The sequence below is a fragment of the Onychostoma macrolepis genome, chromosome 08 (genome assembly GCF_012432095.1).
Source record: "Onychostoma macrolepis isolate SWU-2019 chromosome 08, ASM1243209v1, whole genome shotgun sequence".
In the NCBI taxonomy this organism is placed as follows: domain Eukaryota; kingdom Metazoa; phylum Chordata; class Actinopteri; order Cypriniformes; family Cyprinidae; genus Onychostoma; species Onychostoma macrolepis.
In genome coordinates this window covers 10645056-10662849 of record NC_081162.1, presented here as the reverse complement: position 1 = coordinate 10662849, position 17794 = coordinate 10645056, and the positions used below count along the sequence as shown (strand labels likewise).

The 17794-nt window shown below is 36.0% G+C and overlaps 1 long non-coding RNA gene across 4 annotated transcripts in view; it reads right to left on the bottom strand.

Moving 5' to 3' along the window:
• LOC131546327 (uncharacterized) overlaps window positions 1-17794 on the bottom strand; it is a 75448-nt gene that overhangs the window by 55945 nt on the left and 1709 nt on the right. For 2 of the 4 annotated variants that reach the window (XR_009272655.1, XR_009272654.1), the window contains exons 3-4: window positions 2818-2931; window positions 2154-2227 (exon numbers count right to left, since the gene is read on the bottom strand). This is a non-coding gene — a long non-coding RNA (uncharacterized LOC131546327). The remainder of the gene's footprint in view (window positions 1-2153; window positions 2228-2817; window positions 2932-17794) is intronic. The other 2 variants (XR_009272657.1, XR_009272656.1) reach the window with 1 other exon arrangement.

Below are 17794 nucleotides of genomic sequence, written 5' to 3'. Positions count from 1 at the left end.
CCTACTGAATCTTATTATATTATATTAAAAAAAAAAAAAATTATAATTTATAAAACACACACACACATATATATATATATACATATATATATATATATATATATATATATATATATATAAATTATATTCAGCAATGGTCAATTAAATTGACCAAATGTGACAGTAAAGACATTTATAATGTTACAAAAGATTTATATTTTAAATAAAGGCTTTTTTGAACGTTCTATTCAGTTTCCTTAAATAAGTTTCGACAAAAAATTTAAGTAGCACAATAACATTTACATGTGTTTAAATAATTTTTTAAATCATTTTTAATTTTAATATTCACTAAATCAGCATATAAGAATGATTTCTGATGGATCATGTGACATTAAAATTCAACTTTGCCATCACAGGAATAAACTACATCTTAAAATACATAGAAAACAGTTATTTTAAATTGTAATAATATTTCACAATATTATGATTTTTACTGTATTTTTGATCAAATATATGCAGACTTGTTGATGGACAATATTCTAAAGAGAAAGCACTACCCCAAACTCACACCACTGGTTCAACATTTGTTGGGATGCTCAGTTAGAGCAATATTTTATGTTTTTTAAATATATATAAGTGCTTTATATAATGGCATTTAAACCCTGAAAACACGGCTCTCCTTTAACAGGAAACCAGAAAAATGAATGAAGAACAACTACATAGCATTACCCTGAAATCCTGAGTTTCAGTATTGTTTAGTTATCACAAAAAATGGAGGTAACGTCCTATTTTCTGTCAACCTCTCCCTCTTCTTTTTTTTTTCTTTCATAATGCTATGCATTGCTCCCCTGCACCCCAGATATCCTCCAAGATCTCATTCCTTTGTTGCAGTGGGGCTGAACACTATGTTAACCTAGTAATTGGCATCGGGCCTTCCCCATTATACGGCCCTCTATCGAGCCGTTCTACATGACTAGGTAAAGAAGATGGCATGAAGATTAATGAGGGCAGGCGAATACAGGAGGGGCTACCTCCCTCTCTCTCTCTCTCTCCTCAGCACTTTTTACAATGTGGAGATATCGGAAGTCAGGCACAAGCTGCCCGATTTCCCTCCGTCCACCCCCTCCCCTCGTTTCTTCCCTCCTCCCTCCATCGCCTGCTTTAACCTGTGAACTCTGGACCCCGTCCTCCTCTGTTCCTGGCCGCCAGCGCGTCCCCGGCTTTGATTGATGTCAGTCCAGCAGTCACTCTTTTCTTCCTTTTGATTTGACGGGAAGAAGAAGGGGACCGGGGTGGAAAGGGAGGGGGGCTGCTCACTCCAAAATAGATTTTCCAACGCAATTGGTGGCGGCTGCCAGCGCAGCAGAGTGGCAGGGGAGCCCTTTATGCCGTTTCATTTAAAAAAGCCAAAAGGTAGCTGACGTGTTCATTCAGTGTGTGTGCCACTCTTGCTTTTGATGGGGTCTGCCCTGCTGCTAGCAGCGGCGTATCGTTCGCCTGCCTTTTATTTCACGTCTGGAGCCCGTGCAAAGAAACCATCAAGTGATCCGGAGTGGAAAAAAACGCTCCTGATGGATATCTACCATTGTTTTTTCCGTGTTCCCTATGGACACGTTATTATTCTGAAATGTAAAGATGGCTTCCATATTCACAACAGGCTATGATGAGCACCGGCGTTATTGACAGACTCCGTAAATCACTTTAAGCGCTTCTTGCTCCAGTTTAGCAGACTTTTGCATCACAGGCGTGAGAGGTGGAAAGTGCGAGGTGTTCTGGCAATCAGATAAATTAGCTGCAGCTATCAAAAGATTGCAATAACACTGAGCGCCGCCATAAAACTGAGTGCTGTCTGTGTGTGCGTGGATGCGGCTGTTTGACAGACAGCAGTTGAACATCATGATTTATTTCAGCACCCCTGTCCTATTGATCCGCAGTGAGGGGTCTCAGAGTTCATATCCCTAGAGGGTCGCCCACCGATGAGCAGCACCTCTCCTAGTGGCTTATGCTACCCCAACATGGGTGCATCAGAAAGGGTAACGGGGTTTGTGGATTAAAATAGCAGAGCGTTGATGATAATCGTGGAGGGCGATGCACCATGAAACCTGAGCTCAGTCACGAGTGCACAAACAGAGTTAAATTAAATGGAATTGAAAACATGTGCTAACAAAACTGACCTGTTTTCTTCTTCTAATGATCTGTATACTACATCATCTCAGTGTACGTTCCAATCGGCTTCACAGGGTTTCATCTAAAGTGAAATTTCAAATCAAAAGGTAGGCAAAACGTTCATTCAGAGGGAACAAATGTACATTAATATATTTACAGGAAGTGGAGAGAGAAATTTACTCTTTATTCAGTGATTTTTACTCAGCTTAATTCACCTGTGGTGCAATTTCTAGGTAGTTTCGAGTTTAAAGTATGTAAGATGGTAATTAAATTTAAATTATTAACAATAAAATCACATTTATTTTCATAGTAAACACTGCAATACTACCATTAAATGTATGGGGTTTAATTTAATTATTTTTGAATATGTTAATTATATACACTTCAGAAGCCTTTTATGTTTTTAAAAGAAGTGCTCACTAAGACTGCATTTATTTGATCAAAAATATAGTAAAAAAATATTATTATTATTATTATTTGTGTAATGGTAAAGCTGAATTTTCAGCAGCCATTAATCAAATCTTCAGTGTCACATGATCCTTCAAAAATCCTTCTAATATGCTGATTTTGTGCTTAAAAAAAAAAACAAATCTTATTATCAGTTGTTTTGCTTTATATTTTTTTGAAAACAATGAAACTATATTTTCAGAATTCACTGATGAACCATCATACCTGAAACTCCTAATCTGCACAACAAGTACTGTCAGGTCTTGTCAAATTTTTCCAGGTGCATTGAACTTCTTTCCCGCTCAGTGCGTAGGATGCAATGAACACCGCATAAGGATCCTGTAAATCAGAACGCAGCTTTAGTCTTCCTATTTCAATCTGCAATACAAATGACATTTCTTAATTGGCTTAGCACAAGAAAAAAAAAATCCACAAATGTAGCTAAACGGACTCAAAAGAGTGTAGATAATCAATGAGAACAAGCTGCAATCTATAACAACATATTTTTGATTACCATTATGTAATAAAAACAATTATGCTTCATTCTTCCACTGGCATCTCTTTCAAGTTTTTGTGTAATTGAATACAAGGACCCCCTTTCATTGGGTTTTAATCATAAAAGAAAACTCTGACACATAAGGGCAACCAATCATATGCCCACATATTGCCTCATCCCTTTTAACAAATATGTTTCATAGCCCTATTAAAAGGGGTCTTCATCCGTCCTGTCAAAAGGCAGTCCAGCCGGGTTTTTTAGTTTAATTACACTACTCAATTAAAAAAAAAAAAATATGTGTGAGATAGAGCAAGAGAGAGGGAGAGAGAGACCCTCTTCAGTGGGTGCATTCTGATTCGCCTCTCCTTGGGTTTGAGTGGAGATGACATTTACAAGGCTCGCCTTTCAGGCAGACAATGGCGTGATTGATGAGGTGCAGACGCTATGAAGGAGGCCGATTGCCATGTGGAAGCAGTGCTTAGTGCACTTTGATTTATTTATCATCTGTTTCTAAAACAAGGCTGCCTGCCTCTGCCTGGCCCTTAAACCGCTAGGTGGGGACTAGAGAGGTGTAAGGCAGCCTTGGTGCAAGAATGTGTGTGTGTGTGTGTGTGTGTGTGAGAGAGAGAGAGAGAATGTGGTGATTCACAGTATGAGGTGGGCAGAGTTTAGTTTATGTGTACTTATGTTTTTTTCTCTCACTTTGTGTCATTCGGTGATGGATTAACATCAACCAAAGTGTCCAGCTCAATGAAATGATATAACTTACTAAACAATGTACATTTTTATTTACTGCTGTAGACATAAAATACTTTTTGAGAAGTTTGCTTGTCCTACAGTGAGAAGTTTCATCTAAAATATTTTAAATATACTGCATTACATTTCTTCTTCTTCTATTATTATTATTAGTAGTAGTATTAATAATAATAATAATTATTATTATTATTGAATGATCATATTTAATATAATTATTTTAGTGCAGAATTAATTGAGTGGCTTTTTACATCAGTTTACAATGAACTAGCAAAGAAAATAAGATTATTAAATGGTCAGTTATTAGGATCTAAAATATACACTTTCCTTTATACCTTAATATATCCTTTATACACTCATTCAGAATTTAACCCAAAATGTTGAGGTCGGCTAAACATCCATGTTAAAAAGTCCATGACTATGCTGCAGATCAATTATCTATTGATGATGGTAACTGACAGTAACACGTAACACTATTATTTTAGTATTAAAACCATTAAGCAAAGAAAGGAAAACAGTACAGAAAACTACTGAAATGTGTTTTAATGAAGGCATAATATTCCTGAGACTTCCATCCTCCCTTTACGCTGCACTCGAGATAAAATGCTTTCCAATGTCTAAAAATAAATAATGATAATCCAGTAAAAACCGCAGGTCTTTGTCAGGACAATCATCGTGCTTTCTCAGGGCAGACGGAGACTCGTAAAAACAGGGTATTTTGAAAATGAATGGAAGCGTGTTAGCAGGAGTGCATCGTAGGAAAATAATGTGCCGTTTTCTTGATGGACAGCGCGTTTCAACCAGGGTTTATGTACACACTACAGCCAATGAGGCTGAAAAAGCAGCAGGAGGATGTGATGGATCTGTTATTGTCTTTCAGACCCCCCATCTATCTGTAGTGGTCAGGGATGTGCTCTTAAACCACTGCAATGTTTTTAACGTATTACACAGTGAGCACTGTGGATATAACTCAGAAATTGCCCATTCTCTTGATTATATGCAGATTGTCATTTTAACCATGACAGACATGTGATCATGTCAGATGATATTATAAAGGATGTTTAAAATGTGTCCTACACACATTATAAACTGTGTAGGATATATCATAAGGGTTTTGACTGAATTGGATATGATTGAGTCTAACTTGTCTTTCACTCTTATTACACTCTAAGAGTCCAAATGTCAATGCCATATGCATACACGTTTGCAATATATTTTTGAGTAATATTACAGTATAGGCACCTTATTCAAGGAATACATAATTGTTCATTTTCTATAGTCAATATTTTATCACTACAATGTTAGTATAGGTATATTTCATAAATGAATCACCAATGTAATTGGTATTAATACAGGTCCACTTTGTACATCCTTTAAAACCTATTCAATTCTTTAGAGAGAGAATTTTTAAATATGTGTGATAATTGCAGGTATTCTCATTACCTATATAAATTTGCAACATTTTAAACATTGTTACAAGCTCATTTATTAATTTACTTAAAATTGTTGATCAAAATAATTTTGCAATGCAATGCCCAGCGTTCTTTTTCTCTCCTAATTTTGAAAAAAATATATCTAATGAAATAATTCACTTTTCTCTATAAATTATATTTTTAACACTTTTAGCAGGGAAACAGGGCTTGCTCCAAACCAAGTAAAATAATCTCCACAGTGATGTTGTCTTTTTTTATTTTCTTAGAGCGTTGTAAGCTCTCTATAAATCTCATGATCGCAATTTTAATTATATCCTGAAATCCTCCAGCTCTCTCATGTTTCACTATTTCCAATTAAACTGTACTTGTAGCAATTTACCCAGCATCTTTTTAGGACATTGACCACATTTTTTGTGAAGGTGTTCAGAGGCAACGAGGAGATTTAAATCATTCATAATCTGTCTTGAGAAATTAGCTTGCCTTTTCAAATTTCCAAGGATGACATGCTACAGTTCATTACTTGTTTACAGCGACTACAGTATTGCCTCATCTCAATTAAAAATGACTTACTGATGTTCCTTATAAACCACACAGCCATGAAGTCCTGATCATTAAATAGAAACTAATTCTCACTGTACAGTGAACAACCTGAGAGACTAGCATGACAGCTAATTAAAATGTGTAAGACTTTAATAAACAGCAAAACAAATAATGCATTGTCTGCATTAGAAAGGGAAAAAAAAAAACTTTTAATTGCATGGAGGAATATCAGTCGGCAGAATCAAACCATACGTCAGCTGTCAAGCCTCAACAATGGCGAATCTGCAGGAATAATTCAATCTTGATGGGTAAAGTGTGCAGATAGCGCTTCGCTACAAACACCCTAATGGCTTCTACATAGAGCACTGGACCAAGATTCAGACTAATTTAAACTTGAAAAGCGCCGGGAAAATAAAATGATCCGAGTTACATCTTTTAATGAAACGGGGGGTGGGGGGAGGAATTAATTTTTTTATTCACTTGCACCGAGACACGGGAGCTGCGTCTCCGTAGCATAGACGTTAAGAACAATGGGTGGTCGACTTTCATCAAAAAGACAAGCCTGGTAATGAATCCATACTCCCTTTAATGAGGATACACATAAAAAGGCTTGTCAGAGTTAATGAAAAACTACTCTCTACACGCTCCTGTATGACAGCAATGGAAGATAGCGGCCTTTGAATGGTCATCATCATCCATTTCAACAAGCCTATTTTTACCACTGCTCAGGACACTTGATCTTTTGTTGCTCGTCATTGCATTAGTTAAATGGAATCGTTCACGCGGGGAACACACACGGGTTTCGCTCTTATCTGTCTGCTTTTCAGAAAGGCAGAATAGAAAAGCGTCTTGATTGGAACATATTGAGAAGGGAAGGTGCATTGAGACCCAGTGGAGCATGAGTGCCCCTTGCAGATACCTGCAAATGTCTAATCACAGCGCTCTGATGAACCTTGCCTCTGACAGGCCTCTCTCCTGCCCTCCGACGTGTAACACGACGCACTTCATGGGGGAATTATGCTGTGGAGGTCTAACTCCATGAGCAATGGAGCTTGACTGAGACAGTGTGACTGTAATGGAGTAGGACAATTGATGGGGCTTCTCCTGGCTAAAAGTGTCCGTCAGTCCCAAATTCTGATGCCGGGACAGAGTGGCAACCCGTCCGCGCTCACTTCCTGGTCAGCGAGCTGTAAGGGAGCTGGGGAACAAATGTTTGATTAACCCAATAGGAAGGTGATGGCCACGGTAGAGAGGGAGACACGCCGCAATTTGTTAGCTAAGCGTTGTCTGCGTGGCTGCTCCTCCCCAGCTGAGGTCTGAAGGGAGAGGGGATGGAGAAGGGGTGTGGTGGGAGACAGATGCCTAACGACTCCCACGGGGCCCGGTTTCTGGCCCCTTATCTCATCCGCGGTTTGTGCAGGTTGCTATAGAAACGGCCCCTTGCACCTAAAACCATGAACCTTTTACATTAGATCAACAGCTATTAGTTGGATTTAGTTGGATTAGTTGGACTTGGCCATTGCATGTTAAATCTTCAAAGAGAAATATTCCAGAAATTTGTGCCTGGAAAGTATTCAACAAACTTCCCAGGTTTAAAAAAGTACACTTCCATAATGTACTAATGCGTGACCAAAATAACAAATGTGCTGGATATATAAGTTCAGAATGCTCATTTGTGTGCTGACCTGGTTGACGGTTGTTAATGCACAATCGCTGATTTAGATTGACTAACTGTACTATAGTATAACACCGGTTTCACACCGCACACATAAGCAGAGCAGAGGCAGCGCAGAAGCGGCACGCGGCCATTGTGCTTTCACACTGGCAGCTGAACCGCGGCTTGTGTACTGCAAATACAGACGAGTATCGTTCATTCAGTCACGCTTTTCAGGTGTTCTCCTACAGCTGTCTGTCATGTGCTTTGATATGAGCAGCATGCTGTGATGCGGCCGTATTCCCCTCTGTCACGTGTATATAACATGCTGTATATATAGTTTACATGATAAAAAGTAATCTTAAAGTTGATAAATGCCTCTAGTTTTAATCATTTAAACAGGCCTTTGAAGTGGGCAATAACTCCTGGCAGTGATGTGTTTTCGTGTAGTTGATTCTATGCTAAATCTAATATTTGATGTTTTTTTTTTTTTTTTAATGTTGTAGATTTAAGTAGAAAATGAGAATCGCTAAAATTATTGAATATATTTTGAGACAAAGGTCTTCTTAATGATTACCAGTTTGCTTTAAGATAATTAAAGCAACAGTTTTTCAATAACTAGAAGAATATGTAAAAGTATGGTATTTGGTGTAAAAAGCGCCCCTGCTGTTGGGGCGAAAGGTACAATAATTAACATGATATTTAATAGATGGCTGAATTCCAATTGCTGACATGACATGGTTCATATGGTATCATATAGCCTATTATGTTGGGTGTCCACCTTAAAGATAATCACCATGTTTATAATGTTTATAATAATCATATCATATAATAAAATAAAATTTGTTGTTACTACTGTAAATCTATATTATCTTATTATGGGATCTCCTTCAATGCTTTCAGAATCTTTACTTTTTATTTTGTTTCTGTATTTTAAAATATATTTTTATATTAACATTTTAATGACATTATATTTATTGAACATTATTTATCAAAATAAGCAGAAAATAGCCTAACTTGGCTAAAGTGATTGATTTGAACAAGTATTAACAAAAATAATTATTTTATTTTTATAGTCAAAAACATTTTATAGCCTTAATCCTACCTTACTAACTATAGTAAGCAGTAATTAATTAGGAGTTTACTGAGGCAAAAGTTGTAGTTAATAGTTCGTTAAGAGTGAGAACTGTGCCCTAAAATAAAGTGTGACCAATGAAACCACTTGAATAAAGATTAAGAAATAAGTCTTATCAGAAATAAGACTGATGAAAATGATCTGATCTTCCTGTCACTAGTAATCGACAATATTGTGTCTAAAATGCAAATTATCCAATACTAACAACTTGTTTATTGATCGTGTTACATAAAATCAATACCACATAACACTGAATTGTGGAATATCGATGATATACAAAATTGTTGGCAGTCGCAATGGTGTCATAATGATCTCAAACTTACCAGCTTTGCTCATGGATATTAATTGCATAACATGACCTTCACTCCAAAATGAGCTAGCCACTAGCAATAGTTGAATTTACTGCTTACCGGTTTGTTCAGTCCAAGCAAAATTAATATAATGACATATAATGATGTTGTAATGGTTGCTACTCCACTGGCCTGCTATATAATTTGCATAGAATCAGACAATATCTCATCCAACAGGTAGTGTTACCATAGCAGTGATCTATATAATGTTAGATTTTCTGCAGAATGAGGTACGCTTTGCATCGGAGAACCTATAGAAAGTAAAAGCACAGGTTTTCTCTTTTTTTTTTTCCTTTTCTGTACAGACAGCTGTTTCTTCATCTTCCGTTCTCATCAAAACAGGAACATCTGGCGAAGCCACCTCCGCACAACAGTTAAACGTAAGGTTACCTTGGAGGCTGACAGCAGCTGAGCACAGACAAAAAAAAAAAAAGAGAACAAAACAAAACACACACATGCACACATGTCATTCTTTGTGTTAGAAACATACTGTTTTTGTGTTTACCTAACATATAGTATAGCTCTTTCATTTCAGCAGACAATACCTGATATACAAGTGTGTTAATTGGAGCCACCTGAAAATACATCAACAGGGAACCTTAATACTCATTACAGAGAGAGTTCACTAACAAGACAGTAAGGTCAATACATGCTAACAGGGGGTATCAGTATATTCAGGACACGATACAGTTTGTGGTTTATGTCTTAAAATAGGTATTCCTGCTGTTAATCACAGCTTTTAAACAAACTAGTATTAAGGTGAATGTGGCACGCATCTGATGGCACCGAAGTTGAGAGATTTTGCCCTTTTTTCAGATAAAAAAATAAAGGCAGGTTAAACATTCTGCATTAAGTTGCTGATGTGATATAAAGCGAGTGGATTATATTAAAAGCAGCTGAATGATTTATTCTGTGGCAGGCAGAGAGAGGCCCGGGCTCTAAAGAGTTAATGAGAGACCTCTCACAGCCCTTATGACAGAAAAAGATGTTTACTTGAAATGACGTCAAATGGGCAAATTCATGTAGCATTTGCAATGAACAATTACTTAAATAATTGGTCCCCGCACCAAAAGATTGATTGCATAAAAGCTGTTTTCGTTTGAAAATCCATTAGCGGGCACCATTTTTCCAGCACACTTTGACATCCTATGATTTTATTAATTTTTATTCCCAAAGATGCATGATTCTCTCGCTCTGGTCCTTTGCCCTTTACAAAGAGCACAGTAAGAGAGGGAAAGAGAGGGAGGGAGAGATGAAGAGAGAAAAAGAGTACCACTTAGATGCCGTCATTGATTACGCCAACTATCAGGACCCTTGAATATAAAAGGTCTCCATTTGGGAATTGAGAAATCTCCATATGCTAGCTTCCACTTGCTTACAGGCCCTGCTGGTTGATTTACATTAGTATTCATTAATCTATTAACTGTTGAAGCCGCCAAGATTGTGATTGGATCTGAAAGCAAAGGTGTTTCGAGTGGCCCTTGTGGTTGAGCGAGAAAACCACAGACTGACAGAGGCAAAAAGAAAGAAAGAGAGATGGAGGAAAAGCATGTTGCGACGCCACCTCGTACCTCTCCTCCTCATCATTCTTTGCTCTCTTCTCATTCTTACTCATCGCAGACACCGTGCATACATTAACATACTAATTAAACCTCAATTAGTAGTTGCGCTGACTGTTCTTTTTTTATCAGTGAGATGTAAAATATGGATTGGACATTAGCAACACCAGAGGCTAATTTATCAAATGCTTTTCAAAGGAATTTTTTTAATTATTCAACAATTTCTGCACAGGGAATTTATGTTAACGATTGGTGTATCATAATGATGTTTAATTAACATGATGATGAAATGCCAAGGTTTTGGAACTTTGACCAGTCATCCTTCAAAGTACGGCTGTTTAAAGACAGTCTGAAGCTGAACGTGATCGCATGTGCGCATATACTGTAAATGCAGAAACGCACCTAATGTCATTTAGCAAAGTAGGAAATACCTGAATTAGCATGCTTGTTGGTCTTTGAGCATATTAAACTCCATAATAAACTCCAATTAAGGGTAGGTTATAGGTGTGAGATATTCCTGTTTGATATCTCTGACCTCTGACAATAAAGATGCTACCTATGTCCGAAGCTCAAAGGATGACATATTTATATTAAAGAAAAGGCAAGGCTTAGTTTCATATATGACTTTTGTCATTAAAATAGTCTCCTTACAACAAATATACTATTCTGACAAACCCCATGTGTCAAACTGTCACAAATTACCTTAAAGTTAGCCACAAATAAATCATTTTTGCAAAGAAATCAGGAAGACAAAATGGAAGATAAATGATTCTATTGCAATGCAAGCATTTGTTCTGCAGGATCATTTAACATGTTTTACACACCTGTCTCTGCAAGCATTTGCAAAAAGTTTTATTATGCAAACTCTGGTTCACAGATGCATTTTAATTGCTTAATTTGCCAAGTTTGTGGAATATTATACACCTGCATGTTAGGAAAGGGTTCAAATACTTCAATTTAATCAATTCACGAACAAACAATTTCTCAATGATAAAATAAAATCAATTTTAAAAATTATACTTTTTGTCATCTGTCACATAATTTCTGATAAAAACTGATCTAATATTTAAAAACACTGTAGGGCTGAACAATTTGGCCAAATGTGTTGTGATTATATATCAATGTAATAATAATAATAATAATAATAATAATGTATTATTTTATTATTATTAAATAAAATATTAAAATAAGAAATATTAGTATTGTAATATATTACTGTAAAATAAAAGATAATTAAATAGTAATAATAATAATAATAATAGCAGCTTTTTATTTTACAATACAACTGTAAAATTACAATTCCAATATGTATAGGTATGATAATCACAATAAGCCATATCACAATTTCAGTTTGATTTTGATTATTTATGCAAACCTCCTTAATTTACATTTTGTAATTTACAAAAAAAAAAAAAAGTTCAAGTTCACACTTTTGTCTTAATTCACCAGATACAACTGAAAGCGAAACAACTAAGTGTTAATTAAAGCCAGACAGTTGACACTGTACACAAATATAGATTTTGTTACTCTTAAGTGTTTGGCTGTAAGACTCACATCAGTTAGTGAAGGGTGTCTTACACAAAGGAGCTTCTACGGTTTGACTTTCACAGGAAACTTTTGTGTCTCTCAGTGCCGCTGCATTATCATTTGTCTTCACCCCGTGAAGATGTCACTACAGAAGCATGAGTGAGAACATGTGTACGCGTACGTGCATGTTCATAAACCATCCTGAGGATTGCGTCTGCATGTCCCTCACTCTGATTAACTCTACCTTTTTTTTTAGACAGTTATTAAAACCGAAGCTGCCTGCTAGACGTCGCATATTCTCCCAGAACGCAGCTGACTCTTGCGAGTGCTCTCGCCATCTTGCGGCCCCCGTCTGTTGTGCTGAAGAGACGGGGGCCACAGCCATCTGTTCCCTATCCTCCTCCTCTTTTTCCTTCTCTTCAGCCCCCACACCAAAGCTCCTCTCGCTCTCCTCCATCCATCCACCCCTCCTTCCCTCTCTTGCTCAAATTGTCTTTGCCTTCTCCTTGTAGGTCATGCAATATTCAAGCTCTCATATCTCAACCATCATGACTAAATGCCTCTTCTCTTTCGGTCCAGTGTCTGAATGTGACCAAGGGTCTGCTTCCGCCCTTCAGAATAAATTGTAACATTGTTAATGGAAGAAAGGCTTGTTCTGTTAAACTGTCCATTTACACTAGACATTCTACACAACTGCAGTAATATAGTTTACCCAAAACTATGATTAGGAAGCAAATTTATCACAACATTAAAGATAAAAGGTTATAAGAAATGAGGCATTCCTGTATAAAGTCCTTTAACCTCAAGTACGGAACACACAGACCCAACTTTTTGGGAGTGACAACTGCATTTGCACTAGTGAACTGAGGGAAAAGAATGAACAAATCACTGATTTCAAGAAAACAAACTTGTTAAATAGTCAATGTGCTTGATCACTGATGGGTTTGACTGTCAATGAGAATTGACCATTTTAGTTGTTTAAAAGGGATAAATTAACTTTATTACAGACTCAATCTTCTTATTAATTAATAATTAATATTAAACGTTTTGGGGGTGGGGGGGGGGATGTTAAACTGGACAGTTTGTAAATTGTGAAATATGTATATATAAAAATAAAAAAACTCAACCTGCAGTTTAATAAAGGTTTGGGGTTTGAAAAAAAAAAAAAAACTTTAATTTACAAGGATGCATTAACTTGATCAAAAGCGACAGTAAAGACATTCATAATGCTAAAAAATTAAAAAAAATAAAAGATTTATATTCCAAAATGTCTTTGAAACTTCCTGTTTGTCAAAGAATCTTGAAAAAATATTCACAAAAATACTAAGCAGCACAACTGTTTTCAGTACTGAAAATTATAAGAAATGTTTTTTGAGCAGCAAATCGCCATATTAGAATGGTTTCTGAAGGATCATGTGACATTGAAGACTGGAGTAATTATGCTGAAAATTCAGCTTTGCCATCACAGGAATAAATTACATATTAAAGTATAATAAAACAGAGAACCATTCTTTTAAATTGCAATAATATTTAACTATTTTTACTGAATTTATTTTTGATCAAATAAATGCAGCCTTTATCGACCCCAAACTTTTGAACAATAGCATAAATACTAACTTTACTATCGCTAGCTGAATTTTTCAGGTGTGAATTCGGTTTGAAATAACCAAACTTAGTGCATACAGAACAGCACTCAGAAAAGAGGAGACATTATATTTCTTGCAGCTGCAGTGGGCCACACTGATACACTCATTCTCTCTCTTTTTGTGAAATGGAGAGACCAGCAGTGCAGCGTTAGGGCTGGTCTAGACATGTGAGTGAGCCCCTGTGTCTGTGGCCCCCCACAGCCGGGCTCCTCTCTCTGCCCGGGGGTCTGGGAAAGTAGGCCAGAGAACACAGTATCACTACCACTGCCTGTGAATGAGCTGAAATCTGTGCTTTGTCTTACTACAGATTCACTGGCTGCATCTATGGGTGTTTAAATGCATTGATTAGTGGATGAGGCAGTCTACTGTACTGTACATCAGGGGTTTTCAACTAATGTCCAAGGACCCCCAGGAGGCTACAAGAGGGGTGCTAGAAGGTCCAAAAGAATGCTATAAAAAAATCTCCAACCAAACCAAATTTTGTCAAATTACATTGTTTGAAAATAGAATATATAATATTAAATTATTTAAACTTGAATAACAAAGTTTCTCAAAATTTCTAACATTCTATAGAAAAAGATATGTTGTACAATTGTAATATTACAATTAATATCAAATAAATCAACATACAATACTGTCAAATACTATCCTTATTTTGTAATCATTATGATCACAAGCTGTAATCATCGACTAACATATTTATTTTGTCTACTTAACTGAATACATGATGTTAACTAGACACATAACCTGTATTATCGTATAGTATACTACTGCCGAATAGATGATACTCTGAAGTATTACTTCATGATTGAAACACCCATTTTTTTAAGCTGCTTTGAAACAGTATGTACTGTCAGAAAAGCTATACAAATAAATTTGTAAAAAAGCTGATATTTTCCAGGTAATATTTTACAAATTTGTTTTGACTTTAAAATAAATAACAAAATAAAAGCTGTTTAATCTTAAAAACATGTTGTTTTTATAATATGAAGCTTTTTGTTTTTCATACACAATATATATATATATATATATATATATATATATACTGTAAAAAGTGATAAACTGAGGAAAAATTGAGGAAACCCGTTGCCTTAAAATTATTAAGTAAATAATAAAAAAAAATTTAAAAAGTTAAGCGAACTTGACAATTCGCTTAACTTATTTTTTTATTATTATTTACTTAATTTTAAGGCAACGGGTTTCCTCAAGTTAAGTCAACTTATCACTTTTTACAGTGTATAATCTATAGCCTATATGTAAATAAATATGTACAGTACTTCTGGCTTTTAGTAACAGGGTCCCTTAAAAGGAAACATCTTTATTTTGCCATTATATAAGTAAAAAAATAAAAAAATAAATTGGACTACATAATCATTCATTTTTAGTCAGAGTACATATTTATTTCTCAATGCAAATGGCTCTTCAAACATAGAGTGTGTATTGTGTTTGAATGGGATAGGTCACTGTAAACTGATTAATTGTGCCTCTGTGCTGGGTTGATTTTACAAATAACCAGGTGGATTAGAGAGGTCAGAAATGCCCTGGTAAACATTAAAATTTTATCTTGCTACACATTTCTGACAGTAGAAAAGACAGTGAGCATACATACACCGGAGGCCAATGTCTCGCACGTGCGTGTGAATATAAATTACTCATGTAGCTTTGCACAAACCGAATCCGAAAAGTACGCCGGGATGCTATTAATAATGAAGACGACAGGGCTCCATTTATTAAAATAGTGAAAAGTCATGTTTTCTCTGATGTGGCCTATTTAGGAAGGAGCAGCACTGGGAATAACATGGCCCGCCAATTGCCAACTGTTCAGTCCCAGGCCCTGAGAGAGAACCGGTGAGGACGAGATGCTACAAAGAGCCTCAGCACAATCCAGCACTCCAGAGGGATCTTAAATCTTGGGTGATGGGGAACAGTTTGAACACAAGTTCCTTGCATGCACTGGTTTATCAGGACTACTCGCTCTTTCTTTCTCTGAGCTTCTCTTTCTCTTTTTTCATTTTAGTCTCTCTCTGTCATGCATGGATCTTACATTTTATTGTCCATGAAAATATTCAGTATATTTTTATGCCTTAAGCTATAAAGCGTAATGAAAGGGGAACACCCCACGGTGCATAAAATACTTGTAAGTTTTTCCTTTTTTTGCAGCCATACTGTAGACAGCTCTCTCACAAAAGGCCAAAGGGTTTGGATTTTATCTTTTGATTCCCACATTAACCTTCCATTAAAAATTATCTATGTTATCGTCACCTCAAATTTGAGCTCGTAAATTGCCATTTTATGAGCCATCTTAAAAGGGAGAATTATCCTGATGTTATAGTTTAAGCAACATATGTTCCAATTTACTGACATCTACCAGATTTGACGCGACACCAGCCATCCATACACATCAGTGTCATTTGGTGGCACTAAATTGCCCCGCAATAAGTCGCCCCGTGGAATTTTTTGGTGATCAAGCAGCACATGGAGCTAGAAATTAATAGCCCGCAGCCTTTACAGGGGAGACGGGGCCAAATCAGCTCCTCTCCAAAAAACTGCTCCCATTCTCACAGACTGCCCCGTATGGTGCACAGTTTCCTTGTGGCACTCTTTCTCTAACAGTTAAAGGATTAAATGCTGAGACGTTTTTATCTGTTTTGGACAGTCATATTGAACATTTTATTATTTGGGCTATCAAGTGATTAACAAAATTAATGACATGTCAGTTAATATGTAAATGTGAATGAATAAATGTAAATGTTAATATAGAATTAACAATAATTAATTGCACTGTGTCTATAAAAAATAACAGAGGCAGATGCAGTCATTGAATAGAGATTACAAAAAGGCAATATATTGTTTGTTACTTAAACATAAGATCTACGGTCCATGGGAATCTGTTTTTGCCTTCGAGTTTGTCAATCTGTCTGAGACAGACTTAGGGACCCGTTCACAAAGGATGTGTTTTTGCATTCAATCTGTGATTTGTAAATTGTTGGTCAGTTGTAGAGATGTAGATGGGAGTCTTTAGTTGTCGCATCGCGTCTCGCTGTATTTTAGCATATTTTTAAAATACAGACAGATAAAAGTAGCTACATTTGAAATGGTGCTGTCAAACGATTAACCGCATACAAAATAAAAGTTTTTGTTTGCATAATATATGTGTGTGTTTTATGTATATTTATTATGTATATATAAATACACATACACACAGTATATATTTTGAAAATATTTACATGTCTATATTTATATTCATATCATTTATATTATAAATAAATATATTTAATGTATAAACAACATTTTTCTGAAATATGCATGTGTGTGTATTTATATATACATAATAAATGGGTGTGTACTGTGTGTATTTATTATGCAAATAAAAACTTTTATTTTGTATGTGATTAATCGCGATTAATCGTTTGACAGCACTAATTTGAGAAAAACATTCTGAAACCACTGCATTCTGTTCTGTACTATACTTTTTTCTTTGTGAGTGTGGTTGGTTTGGTTTACATACAGTTAATTTTATTGCATTGTTTTTTTTTTATTATTAATTATATTAAATGAACAAAATCAATTGACAGTCCAAGTTATTGCCTTCTTTTGGTACATTTTTAAATATTTTCCTTTCTAAAAACCAAGAACATTAGATTTACATTAGCTGATTCATTGGTAAATCTTTAAAAAAAAAAAGTGTTTTAATAGACTTCGGGGGCTCATCGTTTCAGATGAGACAAGACCCATAAAGTGGTCGTTTTGTACCCTTTCGTTATTGCGCATACAATCAGTCTGCTATAGTGATATTATAATGCATGGAATTAAAAATCTATTCCAGTTGGGTGACCTCACACTAAAAAGGTGAACGGGTCAAAGGTTAGGGTCATTCTTATCCATTTCGCTGCTCTCATGCACAGCCCAGGATGGGTTCATGAGTAGGAGAGAAATAGGCGCCAAGCGGAAATGAACCCTCACTGGACAGCTGAGGCAATAACCTGAATAGATGTCGTCTCCCAGTGCAATTAAACCCTCCCTGATTACACCTCCCTAGCTATCGATTGGAAACTTTCACTTAATAACCACTAGCATGGTCTCTTATGGTAACCCAAGGTCCAGCCATC